The sequence below is a fragment of the Stegostoma tigrinum genome, chromosome 26, assembly GCF_030684315.1.
Source record: "Stegostoma tigrinum isolate sSteTig4 chromosome 26, sSteTig4.hap1, whole genome shotgun sequence".
Classification (NCBI taxonomy): domain Eukaryota; kingdom Metazoa; phylum Chordata; class Chondrichthyes; order Orectolobiformes; family Stegostomatidae; genus Stegostoma; species Stegostoma tigrinum.
The window spans coordinates 43,021,378-43,040,871 of record NC_081379.1 but is presented as its reverse complement, the minus strand read 5'-3'; the positions used below and the strand labels follow the sequence as shown (position 1 = coordinate 43,040,871).

The 19,494-nt window shown below is 41.4% G+C and overlaps 1 non-coding gene across 1 annotated transcript; it reads right to left on the bottom strand.

Annotated features, from left to right (window-relative positions):
• On the bottom strand, window positions 1-73 carry trnaf-aaa (transfer RNA phenylalanine (anticodon AAA)). The gene has a single exon. It is a non-coding gene; the product is annotated as a tRNA-Phe (tRNA).
• Window positions 74-19,494: the final 19,421 nt, after the last annotated feature.

The following is a 19,494-nucleotide window of genomic DNA, read 5'->3' as shown; positions in this document are numbered from 1 at the left end:
TGCCGAAACCTGGCTTTGAACCAGGTACCGTTAGATTTTTAGTCTAATGCTCTCCCAACTGAACTACTTCGGCATTCACCGAAGGAAGATCACTGGACCTGAAAGACACTGTTTCTCTCCATGACGCTGCCAGACTTGCTGAGTTTCCCCAGCGAATTGTGCTTTTGTGGTCAATGGGGGCAGAAGTTGCTGTGTACAGTTGGGGTCTGGGCTGTTACTCAGACCAAGCTCTTCTGCACATTGCCTTCCACGGCATCAGCTCCACACCGACAGCTGGACTTTACAATCTGTCCCATTGTCTAGCCCCTCCCAAATTCTCCCTCATCCACTCAGCCGTATTTTACGCCTGACCTTCTCGGCCTCTGCCCAAAACCCTGGAACTGACTCGTGATTACCTTCCCTTCCGGTTTTTTTTTGTTTTAAAATCCCTCTTTTTGACGAAATTTCCGCGTTTTTGGGCTTTGAGTCATTATTGTTTGATTGCTTTCCTTGGAGCATTTTCTGAGGAAGGGTCACTGGACCTGAAACGTTAGTTCTGATTTCTCTCCGCAGATGCTGCCAGATTTGCTGAGCTTTTCCAGCAATTTTTGTTTTTGATTGGAACATTTTACTATGTTAAAGATGCTCGATAAATACAAGATGCTACTTGGCCTGCTGTGTTCATCCAGCTCTACACCTTGTTATCCTATATAAATACAAGCTGGCTTTGCTATCGGATCTGGCGATTTCCCTTGCCATTTTAACCAACAGGCCGAGGAAAAAGAAATCCACGTCTATAACAGAAGCCCAAAATATAAAGAAAACCGCTCTGAGCTGGGGTAGTGAGAGTAAAATTACGGGCAAGATGTTAAGACAACATCAGAGGAGCAGGAAAAGGGACGTTTCGGGTCGGGACCCTTCTTCAGAAATGGGGGAGGGGGAAAATGGCTCAGAAATAAATAGAAAGGAGGTGTGGGGCTAGGGAAGGTAGGTGGGATGGTGACAGGTGAGTGCAGGTAAGGAGTGGTGGGGCTTGGTCTCTGAGGTGGGAGGAGTGGATAGGTGGGAGAGAAGATGGACAGGTTGGGTCAGTTCAGGGAGGCGGGGATGAGAGGGAGGATTGGTCATGGGATGAGGCCGGGGTGGGGGGGGGGGGGGTGGAGATTTTGAAACTGGTAATCTCCACCACTCCTTCCTCCAAAAGAATTGTAAACGGAGCTATTAACCACTCAATGCTATAAAAGCTAAAACTTTAGCTGCTGGTGTTGCTGGCTTCATGAGCAAACGTAAGCAAAACTACCCTTACGCTGTTGGATACTGCGTGGAGTTATAATCATGATCAGGTTTGTTATTCAGATTGAAGTTTGTGAGTTGCAGTAATCCACGTCTGGCGGACTTCGATTTTACGATGGGATATCTATGAAATGGTTTTGGCTGAGAGAACATGAACGTAAAGTTTTATTGCCGAGGTATATTTGCAAGTTAGAATTACATTCGTGACGAAACCAATGTAGAACGCCCTCAAAATAACATCCTCTACCTGTAAAGGTGAAGTCGCCGTAGTCCCAGTCTCTCATTAGAGAGAAAGGGCTCGGGAGAGGAGGTGTAGAAACTGGTGTTAATTGAATCTGAGGGTCGGTCACCACGTGACAGGCGAGGGTAGTGTCCTGCAATGATAACCTCAGCCGGTAGGGGAATTATTGGCGTCAGTCTGTGAGAGATAATGGGAACTGCAGATGCTGGAGAATCCAAGATAATAAAATGTGAGGCTGGATGAACACAGCAGGCCAAGCAGCATCTCAGGAGCACAAAAGCTTGACGTTTCGGGCCTAGACCCTTCATCAGGTGAAGGGTCTAGGTCCGAAACGTCAAGCTTTTGTGCTCCTGAGATGCTGCTTGGCCTGCTGTGTTCATCCAGCCTCACATTTTATTATCTTGGGGTCAGTCTGTGTTGCGCACCATCTGTGATCATCCATGCATCCAACTGAGCTCCCCAACCCTCTATCTTCTACCTATATGTTATGTGAATAGATAGAGGGGTAGGGAAAGGTGTAGAGAGACATCATTTCCATGATGCTACAACACATTTCTGTCCACAGAAAGATAAACAATTCGAAAAACAACTACTAGAAGTTTGTTGAAATTCATGATACGTTGCCTTATTCAAAAGTTACTTGGGGTGGGGAAGGAGATCGACTGCATGGTTTGATGAGACCGGAAGTTCCAGTTTAACTAACGTGAATACAAATAACACCATGGAAGTCATTGTTTGACTAATGATGCAGATAGTGCAATATTACGAGGTTATTGTTTCAAATGTTTCTGAGAACCAATGACTGAGTGAGACGCAGTTATTGAGAAACAATTATCAGTAAGGGAAACGCAAAATTAGACTCAATCACAGCGACCTCATTAAGACGTAAGAGTGAAACCTAATGATCAAGGCATCTTTCGGGAGTAATGGAAACAAAACAAATAGTTGGAGAAACCGTGAAAATACGATTAGGCAAAGTTACTGGCGTGTGATTTTCGTGCTAGTCAGCGAAGCAACACTCTCCAGCCAAAGTCATTTCATGGCACTGTGTTCACAGGATTTCCCAAACCTTTCCAAATATTGCTTTTGACGTGCAGTAAGGTTACATTATGAATCCTTTTACAGTTATCAGCTGCAGGATGCAAGTGCTGAACGGCGCAGAAAAGATCTGGAGGGTCTTTTCATGTTCAACAACGACATCTTTGTCTCAAATGCAGGTCTGAAGCAAATCTCCTCTTCAACAACTTGGACAGATGACTAGTAAATATGAAGATGTAACAAAATAAGAAACCAAAAGGCAAAGTTATCCAGATTAAACCATTCCTTGTACAGTATTTGTTTTGAAAAGCGTAAAATACATGAAATATGAACCTACTAGAACATTGAAATCTTCCTAGCATAAGACATGTGAAATTACAAAACGTCCTTTTATGCACAGTGACCAATTATTAATCAGCACAATAAAAATTGTATTCAGCTGTAATTCGACACACCGTTTCACATACCTCTGGAAGATCCAGTGCTCAATTTTTTTTGTCTCAGCAGCATTAGTTGGTCTAAGTTTCCTGTGGCCACAGCAGAAGTGAAATTCAACGTTAAAGGGAGGACGAATGAGTGGAAACAGATCGATTCGGCGAAGGAAACATATGAACTGGAAAATTACATGAGGCCAACAAAGGGCAACAGATCCACCGCTCGATGTCACCTTCTCACAGACTCCTAAATCTTTGGAAGTCTCTGGCTTCAAAGGCAGTAGACGCAAAGTCTTTGAATATTTCTGAGACAGAGGTAGATAAATCCCTGATGGGGAAGCAGATGAAAGATTATGTGGAGTGGATAGCCAGAATTGGGAAGTAATCAGATCAATACTGGTGTTATTGAATGGTGGAACAGATTCGAAGGATCGAGTGATCTGTTCCGTGGATTCGGACGTCTGTGAGAGACAAAATAAAAATCAAGCGTTTTGCCTTTGACCAGCGATAAGAATCGAATAAAAAATAGATAATTTGTGACTCTCAGAATGAAATCGACCATTTACACTTCCGACAATGTTACAGGACGAGCTTGTCACAGTTCACTGCCATTGGAATGTTTGCAATTGAATCTGAGGATAATATTCTCACCCCATTGATGAAAAGGTGCCTGAAAAATATCACCCTGCCTGGAACAGCTTCGTGCGGGCTGCGGATGCAGAGAAGTGGTAGGAAGCGATTTAAATATGGCGAGAGAAATATTTCGGTCAGATATGGAACATTGAACAAGTCGCTAACAATGACTAGCCATTCTGCAATGCACCCACACCCCTGGTGTTCTCTAAACATTGTGTGGGTTGGCCATTTGTTTTTCAAAATTGAAGATCAGCAGCAGAGAATCGAGGGCTCCGGTTCGGGAGCAGAGTTCAAAGGTAGACTGTGTGTGCAGACATGAGACAACTCAGCATGTGTTTTATTTTTCTGTTGCAATGCGCAGTGAACAGGTGCTGCACCTAGAGTGCCACATGATTGTTTTATTCACTCGTGGGATGTCGACGTTACTCTCCGGACCAGCAATTATTATCCATCCCGACGTGTCCTTGAGAAAGTGGTCGGGAGTCGCCTTCTTGAACCGCTACAATCCACTGTACATCCACAATGTTTTGTGGAAGGAGTTAAAAGATTTTGACTCAGCAACACTGAATGAATGGAGATATACTTCCAAGTCAGGATAGTGAGTGGCTGAGAGAGGATCTTGCAGGGGGTGGTGTTTCCGTGTATCTGCTGCTCTTGTCTTTCTAGATGGTGGTGGTCATGACTTTGTAAGGTGCTGCCTAAGGGGATTTTGTGAATTTCTGCAGTGCATTTTGTAGATGGTACACGTTGCTGCTACTGAATGCTGGCAGTGGGGAAATTGCATGCTTATGGATGTAGTGCAATTCAAGCAGCTGCTTTGTCCAGGATGATGTCAAGGTTCTTAAGTGATGTTGGTGTTGCACTCTCTCAGGTAAGTGAGGAGTATTCCGTGGAACTTCTGACGTGTGCTTTCAGGAAGTGAGTTACATGCTGCAGGAATCTTAGACTCCGACCTGCGTTTGTACCATTGTAGGTGAATGACTGGGTAAGTTCAGTTTCTGGTCAATGTTAACCCTCAGGATGTTGATAATGGAGCATCCTTTGATGGTAATATTATTGAATCTCAAAGGACAATGGTTAGATTCTCTCTTGCTGGAATTGGTCATTGCCTTGTGCTGTGTGGCATGGATATTACTTGCTAGTTGTCAGCCCAAGCTTCAATATTGTCCAGATCATGTTGCATTTGAACATAGATTGCTTCTGTATTTGAGAAGCTGCAAATGGTACTAAACATTATGCAGACATCAACAAACATTTCCATTTTAGAACTTTTGATGGTGGGAAGATCATTGATGAAGCATCTGAAGATGGAGTGAACACTTGAATTCCTGAAAAATTTCAGCAGAGATATCCTGGAGTTTCAACTACTACAATCATCTTCCTTTGTGTCAGACATGATTTCAACCAGCAGTAAGTTTTACCCCTGGTTCCCACTTTCTCCAGTTTGCTCCCACTTGCTCCAGTAAGCTCCTTGATTCCACATTCGGTCAAATGTAGCCTTCAATTCAAGGGCAGTCACTCTCACCTCACCTCTGCAGTCCAACTCTTTTGTCCATGATCAAACAAAGGCTGTACAGAGGTCAGAAATGGAGTAACTCTGGAGCTCAAAGTGCATGTCAATGAGGAGGTTATTGTTAGCAACTGCTGCTTGATAACACTGTTGATGACACCTTCCATCACTGTGATGATCAAGATTAGCCTGATGGGGCAGTTATTGCTGTGTTAAGTTTTTCCTGCTTTTTGTATACAGGACATAACTGGGAATTTTACCTACATTTAGTGGAACAGCTTGGCTAAGGGTGTGGGAAGTTCTGGAGAATAGGCTTCAATATTATTTATTAGTATTGGAATCATGTCAGTGCCCATAGCCTTTGCAGTGTTCAGTGCCTCAAACCATTTCTTGATATCATGTAGAGTGAATCAATTTGGTGACACTGGGACCGTAGAAGGAAGCAGAGATGGATTATTTAATTGGTATTTCTGGCTGAGAGTTGTTGTGAATGATTCTGCCTTATCTTTTGCACTGATGTGCTGGGTTCCCCAACATCAGAGATGGGTATTTTCTTGGAGTGTCCTCCTCCAATGAGTTGTTTCTTTATGCGTCACCATTCACAATTGAATGTGGCACAACTGCAGAGCCTACATTTGATCTTTCAGTTGCAGAATTATTTAGCTCTATCTGTTACTTTGCTTGGTTTGCAAGTAGTCCTGTTCTGTAGTTTCACTGGTTGGCACTTCAATATTCAGTGTATCTGCTCCTGGTATGCCTTCTTGCACTTTTCATTGTACGAGGGTTGATACCTGGCTTGATGGTAATGACAGAGTGGGGGATATGCTGGGCTATGAAGTTGCATATCGTGTTGTAGTTCAATTTGGCTGCTGCTGATGGCCCACAGTGCCTCATGGATAGCCAGTTCTGGGTTGCTGAATCTATTTGATGTCTATACTTTCAGTACAGTGATAGTGCCACACAGCAGGATGGAGTAGATTCTCAATGTGAAGATGGGACTATGTGTTTGTTATGTGTTTTAGTTGCGGTGTATACCATATGCTGGAAGACAAAAGTCACATGACCACTGGTGAGTCATCATCCAGGTTCCTGGGCTTCTGCAGACTGGTCTTGCATTTTTGAAGAGTGCATATCCACAAAATAAAACATTCCATTTCGGTTGCAGCCAATGCACTTTGGAGCCTAATTATGTACAGTTTAGAATAAGAACTTTGCGGTGGTCACTCTTAACAATACAGTTATGGATTGACAATCTGTGACAAGCAGATTGGTAAGGATGAGGTCAACTACATTGCTTCCTCTTGTTGGTTCCCTCACCTTCTACCACAGACCCAATCAGCTTGTTCAACTGTGCTTCTATTAAGCCACTCATGGTGGCATTCTGTGTGCTTGCCAGCCTCATTGTTTCCCTGAAGTGGAGTTGAACATGACAGAGTACATCTCCAACAGCAGCTGTTTGGGGAGGGAGGTGGGATGTCAAGCATGGTCAACAGGACGATTCCTTGGCCATGTTTCACTGATGCCATGACTCTATATGATCTGGAAGCAACATGGAGGACTCTTAGGGCAACCCCACTCATTCTTATACAGTTCTCATCCTACTCATTTTGATTACTGTGAAATAAAATAATTTATGAATCAAAACAATTATTAGGCTGTCCAGTGTTTGCTTGCTGCTTCTTCTGACAGAGTGAAGGAATACACACAATTAAGACACATAGAGAGGATTCCCTGTTCCAGTCCTAGTTTTCTTCACTGCATTAATATGTGTAGAACAGTCAAGGCCTAAGGGAAGCAGGTGACTGGGCCCTTTAGGGGAGAAACTGACACCAATGCATTCAGATAGATATTAGCAGGATACCTGAATTTTAACCCCGACGTGTATAACCATAGGCCATCCTGTACCTGAGGAAAAGATAAATGGGAGCAGGAAACCAGTAAGAAAAAAAGTGCCCGAGTAAATTCTTTTTAGACATCTCATTCTTGTTTGTATGAGGCACTTTCCATTTTCCTTGCTTTTCTCACATTTATTTGAAAAAAAGATCCCTCGTAACATGGGCTTCAATGGTAAGACCCTATTTGTCATTGAAGAATTGGTGATGTATCTTCATTAGCGTCAGGAGGTGCAAGTGCCCCTCCAGTGCTATGAGGATGGCTGCTGGATTCAATGGCCTGGCAACCATGAAGATATTATGTATTCAAATTGGGATGATATGTAACTTGTATGTGAGGGGGTGATGTCCTTGCTCATAAAACTGATGGATATTGCAGAATTGGGAGACAATGTTAAAGAGGCCTCAGCCAGGTTCTGCATTGCATCTTGCAGATAGTGTCTCCCATACCTACTGGTACAACTACTCAACCAAGTGAATGATATCCTTCTCACATAGTTGCCTAATTATTTTTGTTCATGTTCATGACAGTCATTTGCAGAGGATCTGTTTTGGATTTAAGATGGAGATGGATAATTGCAGGATATTACAGATATCAAGAGATATGGGTATCATGTGGAAAAACAGCAGAATCAGTCATGATTATATAAAATGGTGTCATAGAGTTAAACGGTGCAGAAAAAAGGACCTTCTGCCCATCAAGTCTGTGCTGATCAAAATAAAATGCCGAACTATTCTAATCCCATTTTCTAGCATTTGACCTATAGTCTTGTGTGCCTTGATATTTCAAGTGCACATCTAAATACTTCTTACAAGTTATGAGGGATTCTACCTCAACATCCTTACAGGCAGTGAGCTTCAGATTCCCACCAGCCTTTGGGTGCAAAAGCTTTACCTCACATTTCCTCTAAACCTCCTGCCCCTTTCCTTAAATCCATGTTCCCAGTCATTGATCCATTCACGAAGTGGGAAAAGAATCTTCCTGTCTACCTTATTTACAACTCTCATAATTTCATACATTTCAATCACGTCTCCCATCAGTCCTCTCTGCTCCAAGGAAAACAACCCAAGAATAACAAATTTCTCTCCATAACAAACATTCCAGCGTCCTCCTGGAAAATTTCCACTGCACCCTCTCTAATGCAATCACGACCATCCTACAATGTGGATTCCAGAAGTGCACACAATTAGCAGTGTTCGAACCAATGTTTTATACAGTTTTTACATAATCTCCCTGCTCTCAAACTTCATGCCTCAGCCAATAAAGGAAAATTTCTTTCTTAACCAGATCATCTACCTGTCTCTCTACCTTAAGGGACTGGTGGACACGCACACTAAGGTTCCATTGATTCTTGATCCTTGCCATCCAATGTCCTACTGTTGTCATGTATTCCCTTGCCCAGTTGTCCTGCCCACTTCACAATTAGCTGGACTGAATCCCACTTTTCGTTGATCAGCCCATTAATTAGTCCGGCTATATCCTCCTATAGTCTAAGGTTATTCTCCTCACTATTTACCACCCCACCAATTTTTGTATCATCTTTCCAGGTAGACTGGGCTCAAAGCCTACTCAGTTTTCTATGATCACATTTTCCTGCAATGCACCCATGGTTTTAAAAGCAACTTTGAAAAAAGAACAAATCACTGACTTTTCAAAACTTGCCAATTTTTGTCTTTTTTTGTTTTGTTAGCTAATAGCTACAATGGCTAGAGAAAAAGCACTAGGGAAAACCAAAAGGGCTAAACACCTACAAGTTCCCTGGGTCTGACAGGGTGTTTCAAGGATATCAAAGGAAGCAGCTACAGTCATAGTGGATCCACTTCAAGGAATCTTCCAGAAATACTTAGAATGTGGAAAAGTTCCACAGGATTAAAAAGTTGCCAATGTAACATCTTTGTTTAAAAAAATATGAAGACAAAAAAGGGTAACTGTGGGCCAGTTAACTTAGCATATGTTATTGGGAAAATGTTCAAGCGTATTACAAATAATCTAATAGCTGAGGATTTAAAAGGACATAAAAATGATTGAGCAAAGTCAATATGGCTTCATGATGTAAAATCATGTCTGACAAATTTATTAGAATTCTTTGGTGAGTTAACAAGCAGGTAACAATTAGATAAAGGGGAAGCAGTGGATGTAATATATTTGGATTTTAAAAAGGTGTTTGTTAAGGCACCACACATTAGGTTACTTAATAAGCATAAGAGTCCATGGTATTGGAAGTAGTATATTAGCATAGACAGAGGATTGGCTAACTAATAGAAAACAAGGAGCTGTGATGGGGCTTGGGGGTACATTTTCAGGATGGCAACATGTAACTACAGATAAACCACAGAAATAAATGCTGGGGCCACAACTATTTTCAATATATATTAATGACTCGGTTCAGTGGGGTGAATGTACTATAGCCACGTTTGCAGATGACACAAAAAAAAGTGGGAAGGCAAGTTCTGACGATGACACAACAAGCATGCAGAGGAAAATTGACAGGTTAAGTGAATTAGCAAAAGCTTGACAGATGAAATATAATGAAGGAAAATGTGTGGTAATGCCCTTTGTCAGAAAGAACGGAAGGCTTCAATATTACTTAATTGGAAGAAACAAAGTTGCTGGAAAAGCTCAGCAGGTCCAGCAGCATCTGTGAAGGAGAAAACAGAGTTATCGTTTCAGATCCAGCACCCTTTCCTCAGAAGTCTGATAGATATTCTGGCATTGGAGGGAGTCCAGAGCGTTCGCAAGGCTGATATTAGATTTGGAGGGACTGTCTTTTGTGGAGAGATAGAATAGACTGGGCATTTAGTTATTTCAGTATAGAAGAATGAAAGGCAGGGTAGATGTGGAAAGGTTATTTCCCCTTATGAGAGTCTAGGATCAGATGGCATCATCTCAGAATAAGCAGTCATATATTTAAGACAGAAATGAGGAAGATTTTCTTTTCTCATAAGGTAGTGACTGCATGGAGGGCTCTTGAAGCTGGATTATTAAGCATATTGAAGGCTGAGATAGACAGATTTTTAATCTTTAAGGGACTCAAGGGTGCTGTTTTATTCATCAATTTATTGCTCATCCTTAAATGCTCAGGGGGCAGTTAAGGATCAACCACCTTACTGTGAGTCTGGAGTCATATGTAGGCCAAACTGGGTAAGGTGGCAGATTACTCTTCTAAAGAGCATTAGTGAACCAAATAGGGTTTTCCTGGCAATTGACTACAGTTTCATCCTGATCATCATTAGACTCTTAGTTCCATAGTTTTATTGAATTCAAATTCCATCTTGGCTGGATTTGAACCTGGTTCCCCAGAACATTTCACGAGTCACTGGATCAGCTGTCGAATGATAGTACTACTGGATGTTCACATCTGCCTAATTATTATAGGGAAAAGATGGGAAAGTGAAGTTCAGGCTTTTCGGTCAACCATAATGTTATTGAATAGTGCAGCAGATTTGTTGGGTTGTATGGCCTGTTTCTGCTTCTACATTTTATTACTTACCCTCTCAAATGGTTTTATAAAATCTTTAGTCAGTCACCAGTAGCTTCTTCTGTTTAATAATGAATCTCAATTTCTTTAGTATTTCTTCTTAAATCTTATTCCTTGCTTCCAATGAATTTCTATGCTATTTATAGATCTAATATACTTCCAATAATGACATGCAGAATACTGTGTGGAATACTTTAGATGAGACTAAGTGAATGTTTTACATATGTTCAACGTGACTTCCTTGCTTTAATAAGACAGAATTCTGTTTAGATTTTGATGGGTTGCTCCAGCTGTTCTTCCAGCTTTAAGGAAATTTTTACATCTGCATTCTTCCATCTCTTTGATCTTTTCACTTATAGTACTCATCCTATTATTGTTCCTTTTCTGTACCATGTATTACTTGACATTCCACCACCATCCCGTCATCTTCACACATTATAATTCCCTCAAAAGGTTCAATTAAATTAATCAAGCTTGATTTGCTCTTTACAAAACCACACTGACTCTCTCTGATTAGCCCATACTTTTCTAAGTGTTCACTAATTTCATCCTGTAAAAACAGATTGTGGAAGTCCACCTACATCAAAACTGACACTAGTTGGCCTAAACGTTTTCATTTTTCTGTTCAGAAAAGAGAAGCTGAGTTGACATCAAGTGTGAGTTAAACTATCTGAAACAACATTTCATTGATCATAGCTTACATCTGCGACATTGGTGGAAGTTTGCCCAATTATTTTAATGAAGGCTGTGAACCTCAAATGCGTTCCAAATTCAAGCCTACTTACTTCCCAGGGCCAGTTTGGCAGTATTTGGCCTTTCTACATGAGCAAATGGGGAATGCTGCAGGCTTGAAAAACAGGTGTGCAGTGTCCACAACTGATTGAGAATACATATTTATACCATGAGGTATGACCACTGAGAAGATACAGGATTTGATATCCAGTCATGGCTGATCAACTGGGAGAGCAGTAAAGGAAGTCTTGTAGTACCTTTCTAAGGTGTCTCAAGATGCTTCACAGCCAATGGAATAATTTTGAAATGTTTTAATATTGGAAATACAGCAGCCATTTCCCACAGCTTAAATGTGATCATGACCTGCTAATATTTTAGTGATGTTGGTTTGAGCTATAAATAAATGTCACCAGAGAAAACCAATTTGCTCTTCTCCTTCAAAAAACTCACAATTATATTTTGATACAAATGTGCCAAATGCCCTAAGGCTCAATTGGAGAAAAATCTAGGCTTCTTGCTCCTGATGCTGCATGCCAAGGTGACATCAAATAGACAATTATAATATTAATTGCCCATGCATTTCAATCTTTTGCTCACCCTCATAAATGCAGGACAGGCACTTGCTGAGTACAAGGTTAATGATTGCCTGTACGAAATAGAACTCAGGATGTATCAATGTCTGCAGGAGGGTAGAAAACAAAAAAAAATTTCAATTGTATCCATATTCACATTGTTTTATAAAAAGGTGATCTTTTAATTTCCAGTGCGAGGGCTTCCAGGTTAAGCCATGTGCTGTGCTGGGTATACAGTGCATATATGCAACTGGAAATGTTGTCCAGTATCAACAACATAAGACAAATAAACATGAAAAAAATTTTAACATTGTACTAGTACAATTCTTTTCAAAATTGCAGCGAGCTTGTCAAAATTTTACCAGGGAAGAGATAGTTTGATGTTTTGGAAGACACTTTGAACAAACAAAAAGTGTCAGCCAAATTGAACGGCCATTCCACTTTACAAATATGAAAACACCTGCAGCATGTTTCTGGCTTTTTCTCTTCAGGTTCCCAGCATTAGCAGGTTTTCACTTTTATCTTACAAAGACACATTTTAATGTAAAAAATACACAATCTCCAGAAATGTTCAATTGAGACCATCCACAATCTTACAAAGTACAAGGAAAGCAAACAAAATGCTTCCAAGGTCTTTCTGAAATAGTCCATCCATTTCAAAAGGATGGCCTATCCGAATGAGCTAACAAAACTAGAATCTGAGCATCTCCTCACTAATTCATTGCCTGACAAGTTAGAAAGGGCTGGCTCTCCTGCGTACAATGGTGCTAAGTGTTTCAAAAATGTCCCTTGTCTCAAAAGACTGGACAGGGAGGGTGGGGGGAAAGAGATAAATATGAAGAAAGAAATTTCCTTAAAGGATGGAAGACAAAAGCTAGCTCCACAAAGCAGTCTGTCACTATTTCACTATGTTCTTTCCAATCAATTCTGTAGTGACTGAAGAAGAATGCAGAAAGCTTTGTCACTATCTATCTGCACTCTAAAGCTTTTCTTTTGCTCAACACAGATTCTGTTGTATATTGCAAGACATTGTTGGGACCATTGTTAGTTTTTAAGTCACTCTCGTAGCAGGCCATGCAGCATTTGTAGCTCAAGAGTCATCAGGCTCATTTTAGGGATATAGCAGCATTTAAAACCTGAGCATGCCTCAAAGCTTTTTGCTGCCATTAAAAAGTACTTTTGAAATGTAGTTGCTGCTGTAAAAAAGGAAACACTGCAGTTAATTTGTGCATTTCAAAGATCCACAGACAGAATTTTTTCTTGAGTTATGTTGATTCAGGCATAACTAATCATCAGTGTACTGGGAGGGTTATGCTGAGGAAGCAGATATGGATTGTAGTTAGTTGAGGCATTTCTGGAAAATGGAATCATCTAGTAATCCCTTTTTTAATTGCTGTCCATAGTGGCCTGTTCATGCAGACAGCATGGTGACAGAATCAGGCTCGGTTGCAAGGCCCCAAACTCACTATCAAATTATCTTTTTGTTATCTCCCTGTGCTGTTTTTCAGTTGTGTTCCAGTGAGAATACCTGGTCATGGACAATAAAGTGCAGGATTATGCCTAATAGATCTGGATTCACAGTTTGGTTCAATGAATGGGGAAGAAAATAGATCAGTTTTCTCCATGCAATGTTAGTATTTGCATTTTGTACTGAAATATTGCATTTAGACTCCAATATCGTCTGGTCGTGAAGTTTGGGGTGATAGTGTGCATAGCAACGTCAATACCACAAATGATTCAGATTTTTAATAGCATGTTTTACAACCTTAAGCAACCCCTTCGAGCTTCCCAGCCAATTATGTAGTTATTATCATTGATGTAATTTGGGAATTCTGCTTTAATTCATCACACTTTAAGTGCCAAGTATTCAAATGCCCAGTTGATGGATTTATTTAGAACCCAAATCCAATTTGTGATATTTTATTCAGGCAGCACTGATTCTTCTAAAAGAATGATTCCAGATTGGGTGCATTTAGATTCAACAATTAGCTCTTAGGAATTTGCAGAATTCTTAGAGAATATTATTGCACTGTTCCTCTGCAGCTCAGAATGCACTTCTATCTCCCTTGGTGATCACCGGTTCAGATGAGGCAGTCTCTTGGCATGGCATGGTGGTCTTTCCATGGTTCATGGCGGTCCTTTGGCCTGGAAAGGCCTCAGTGTGGACTACTGGCCTCGAGAGGATTCCAGAATGGTTTTCCAGCCTTGAGAATCTCACAGGTGAAGCCTAGCACCGTCTGGAGTTAAGGCCTAGTGCAGATGGGAGGTTAGGTCCCAACGTGGACTGGTTTGGAAGGACCATTGTTCTGAATTTTTTATTTCTCTACTTTCTAATTTATTCCTACAAGCTGCAATGCTGGATGTTTGATTTATTTTCTACCTTTTTTTCCCCCGAGAACTCGAACCGAAGAATCTGTACCTAGGTACCCTTGTAGGTTGGGAGACTTGTAAACTTTTCACTGTACTCATCCGAGTACATGTGATAATAAAGCGAATTCATTCATTCATCTGTAGGCTGTAGAATTGTACCATCAAGAAGTGAAAGTTTAGACAAAGAAAACCAGTACTGGGGAGGTGACAATGATAAAGAAGGGTTCAGAACTGGAGTAGGAATGTAAATTAAAAAGGGAGTTCTTTATGAGAGTGCAAGTGGGCAGTGAGTAAACCAGGAAGAGCTTGCAGATCTGGGGTGATCTAATGTAGATCATGAACAGGTGAGACTTGGGAGGAAGCATGAAATGGAGTGGAAAGCAGAATTGTGGACAAAGTGCACTGTTTGAGAGAAATTGAGAATTTGAAAAGAGACGTGCATTTAGTCTAAGAAACAAAAGTTCAGCCAATTGGTGACAAGTTGTGTGGGTAAGAAAATTTACAAGAAAGAAACCAAAGCTTAAAGAAGGACATTTTTTTACTTGCTTGTAAATGTCACAGTCATCTTGAAACTGCAGTGATTCCTCCTTCCCTGTGCAGACTCAAGATTTGGAGATGGGGTGAAGGATGGATACAGGTTTGAGTTGACTGTGAGTCTGGAGTTCAGAGATCCCTCACTGATCTTTGAACAAAGTGTCCCTGTGTAGTTTTACACAATATCCCATGTTCTTTATCCATATTTGGCTTTAAATTAACCGCACTTTAAAAGTGTTTTTTTTAATCTAAGTGTCAGAAGTGTAGCCAATATACAACTCTTGTACTGCATTTCAATAAGAGTCCTGACTGGCTTCCTTGTTGATGTTGTTGCCAACATTCACAAATGAATTGTGTGAGAAGGTAGCTTGATATGCAACCAACTGGCATTTTTGTTATTACTGTAAGTGCTTTCACAGCCTGGGGGATGTGGACAAATTCATGAAGCAGACTTTTTCTGCTGACTTTTGAAAGTGGTCAGGGAGGCAGGTGCGGGAAATACACTCCTTGGAAATACATTTGTCCTGTTGCATTACTGGTAGTTGAGTGGGGGAGGGATCAGTAGTGTTAGAAATTTGAAGCTTCAGCCAACTGATATTCACTTTAATATTAATTTGGGACCATGCCAGGCATTGAAGTGACCGCATATCAAAAAGTTTGGACATTAAAGACAGCAGTGTAACTTGTTGACCAGCATTGCTAAATGATCGTTAGAAAGTTTCTTTGTACCATGATATCTTTTCGTTCCTGCTGTCCTCGCTGTCACAGACCTTCCCTTGTGTTGTCCCTTTTCCTTTGATTTGCATAAAACCCATTACACTTCTATCTTCAGAGATAGTAGCAACTGCAGATGCGGGAGAATCTGAGATAACAAGCTGTAGAGCTGGCTTAACACAGCAGGCCAAGCAGCATCAGAGGAGTAGGAAAGCTGACGTTTTGAGCCTAGATCCTTCTTAAGAAATCATTTCTGAACCATTTCTGAAGGAGGGTCTGGGCCCGAACCATCAGTTTTCCTGCTCCTCTGATGCTGCTTGGCCTGCTGTGTTCATCAAGCTCTACACCTTGTTATCACACTTCTGTCTTCCTTCGGTTCTGAGGGAAGCCCTTGACCTGAAATGTTAACTATTTCTTCTCACAGATGGTGCCAGACGTACTAAATATATCCAGCATTTTATAACTAAATGCTGGTAACCATTCAATGAAAGAACAAAGCAACATAAAATATGCACAGGTGATTACCATCTTCAAACATTTCTGTTGTGTTTTTTTTAAATCTTGGAATTCTTTGTGCTAACTAATGTAAATAATTTGTTTATCTTCTGCCCCATGGGTTTCCCCACCTGGAATATTGGAAGTCAGGGGATCTGTAAGATATCAGGTTGTTCTAGGGTACAAGGTGTTCCATGCTTTCCCACCATCTGCATCTACCAGTGTGTGGCAGGTGGGGTATCCACGAAGGCTTCTCTCCCCAAATGAGGAGCTAGAAGGCCACTAACAGGAGCACAGAGATATGTGGATTGTTGACAAATCATATTGTTGAATCTTAATTCAGGACCAGTTCAAATGCAGCATGTTATGACTTCAAAAGTGCTGCATTAAAACATGCATGGAAAATGAGGAAGGTTGTATCACGGGATAGTTAAACAAAAGCCTGATATAGTTTGGCACAGAAACATAGCTTTCAGCTGAATTCCCCAAACCTCTTCATCAGTATCTGTGGATATTTGCTGCCCCAGGATAAGGTGAGCAGCACAGCAGTCAGGAGGGATTGGCTTTGCAAGTCCTCCTTATTTACTCCAGACCTCCAAATCTACAACACTGGAATCTGCCTGAGGATGTAGAAAAATTGCCTACGTATATCCTATCCTGAAAAAAACAGGAAAAAAATTTGTTCCAATCAATAACTGCCTCAGCAGTTAACTCTTAACCAACAGCAAAGTGAGAAAGGTGTTACAGGGTTAACAGGCCATATTTACTCACCCAAGCACAACTCAATGCTTTCCATGCTCTGAAGACCAATTGCAACTTTGTCACCAAACCAGCAGACAAAAGAGGAGCTATCATCAAACAGAATAGAATGGACTACAGCAAAGATGTATACAGGCAACTGAACAACCAGGAACGCTACAGACAACTATCTGCCGATCTGACCGAAGAACTTACCTATGAACTCAACAGACCAATCAAGACTTTTGTAGAGTGCCCTACAAACTCTCATGCATAGTTCTCATGTAAGGGACTTTCTATTATCTTCCAAAGATACACAAAGTCAACACACCTGGATGTCGCATTGTATCAGGCAATGGGACACCTGTGTGAGGACTCTTTGGCTATGTCGAGGGGATCTTGAAACCCATTGTTCAGGGAACACCCCTCCCACCCCAATTCTGTCATGACTCTACATGTTTCAGCACCCATGGACCAAATGAACCAGGAACATTCTTGTCTCAATGGACGTTTTGGCACTCTACACCAGCATCCCCCATGATGATGGCATTGTTGCAACAGCCTCAATACTCAATACCAACAACTGTCAATTTCCAGACGCCATCCTACAACTCATCCACTTCATCCTCAACCACAACATGTTCAGCTTCAACATCGAGTTCTTCATCCAGGCACACAGAACAGCCATGGGAACCGGATTTGCACCCCATCATGTCAACATTTTCATGCACAAGTTCAAACAAGACTTCTTTGCTGCATAGGACTTCCAATCAATGCGATACACCAAATACATTGACAACATTATCTTCCTTTGGACTCATGGTGAGGGATTACTGAAACGGCTGCGCAGTGATATCAACAAGTTTCATTCCACCATCAGACATACCATGGGCTCCTCTTTAGAATCAATCTCATTTTTAAAATTCATTTGTGGACTTGGGCATTGCTGGCTGGCCAGCATTTCTTGCCCATCCCTAGTTGCCCTTGAGAAGGTGGTGGTGAGCTATCTTTTTGAACCATGCTTTTAGGGAGGGAATTCCAGGATTTTGACCTAGTGACAGTGAAGGAACGATGATATATTTCCGAGTCAGGATGATGAATGACATGGAGAGGAACTTGGAGGTGATGGTGTTCCCATATTTCTGCTGCCCTTGTCCTTCTCGATGGAAGTGGTTGTGGGTTTGGAAGATGCTGTCTGAGGACCTTTGGTGAATTTCTGCAGTGCATCTTGCAGATAGTACACACTGCTGCTACTGAGCATCGGTGGTGGACGGAGTGAATGCTTGTGGATATAGTGCCAATCAAGTGGGCTGCTTTGTCCTGGATGGTGTGGAGCTTCTTGAGTGTTGTTGGGGCTGCACTCATCCAGGCAAGTGGGGAGTATTCCATCACACTCCTGACTTATGCCTTGTAGATGGTGGACAGGCTTTGAGGAGTCAGGAGGTGAGTTACTCGCTGCAGTATTCCCAGCTTCTGGCCTGCTCTTGTAGCCTCTCTGTTAATGCGGTGAGTCCAGTTGAGTTTTTGGTCAATAGTAGCCTCTGCATGACATGTTAGATCATCGACACGGATACTACCATCACATGGGGGAACACTACCCACCACATACACAGCAGATATTCATGTGACTTAGCCAACATTGTCTATCTCATACACTGCAGGCAAGGATGTCCCAAGGCATGGTATCTCGATGAAACTATGCAGACGGTATGACAACAGATGAATGTACACTGTGCAACAATCACCAGACACGGTTGTTCCCTCCCAGTGGGGGAGCACTTCAGTGGTCAAGGACATTTGGCCTTGGTTTTTCGGGTAAAGGTCCTTCAAGGCGGACTTCGAGATACACAACAACAGAGTCACTGAGCAGAGGCTGGTAGCCAAGTTCAGTACCAATGAGGACGGCCTCAACCAGGATCTTGGATTCATGTCGCACTACAGGTGAACCCCCCCAAGTATGCTCTCTCAGACACACTCACACATACATATACACACACTCTCTCATATAAACATGCTCACAGAGACCCTCTTCCATACACATGCTTTTTTTCAAAAACAATCTCTCTCTGTCTCTCTCTCTCAAGCACGCACACACACATTCTCTCTCTCTGTCTTACACACAAATACGCACACACACATGCGCACACACACGCACTCGCACACACACACACACACACACACACACACACACACTTCAGAAAATTATCCAATTCTCTTTTGAATAGCTGAATGATTGCAGATCCTTGTCACTCATTACATAAGAAGTTTTTCCTCATGTCAGCACTCAAACATGCACATACACATATGGGGTGAATTTGCATTTGCAGATTTGTGATTACAGATACATTCTATGTTGTTGAAAAAGCACAGAATTTGTAGACAGTCAATTCCTATTTTAGAAATAAAACCAGTCTGAATCCAAGTTAATACATAGTCAGATTCTAAAATGGGCCTCTCACCTAAAATGCATTGTCTGACCTGAGATGTCACCTCTGGTATACTGATAAAGCTTATAGTTATCTTGGGACAGTGACTTGAAAGAAATTTTAGGATTTGCACTTTATTCCTTTCTAACTGATTAAAGATTTAACAGCCATCTTAGGTTTGTTCAATACATTGACATCAGTTATATGACACTTTGATCTTTTGCTTAAAAATTCTGCATCTGATGCTACTTCTCTGACACCTGAAGAAGAACGTTTGTGTCTTCAAATACACCTGTTGGACTATAGCCTGGTGTCATGTGATTTTTGACTTTGTCCACCTCAGTCCAATACCGATACCTCCACATCATTACCAATAACCATGTCACTAATCTGTATGTTGTGTTCCATTAG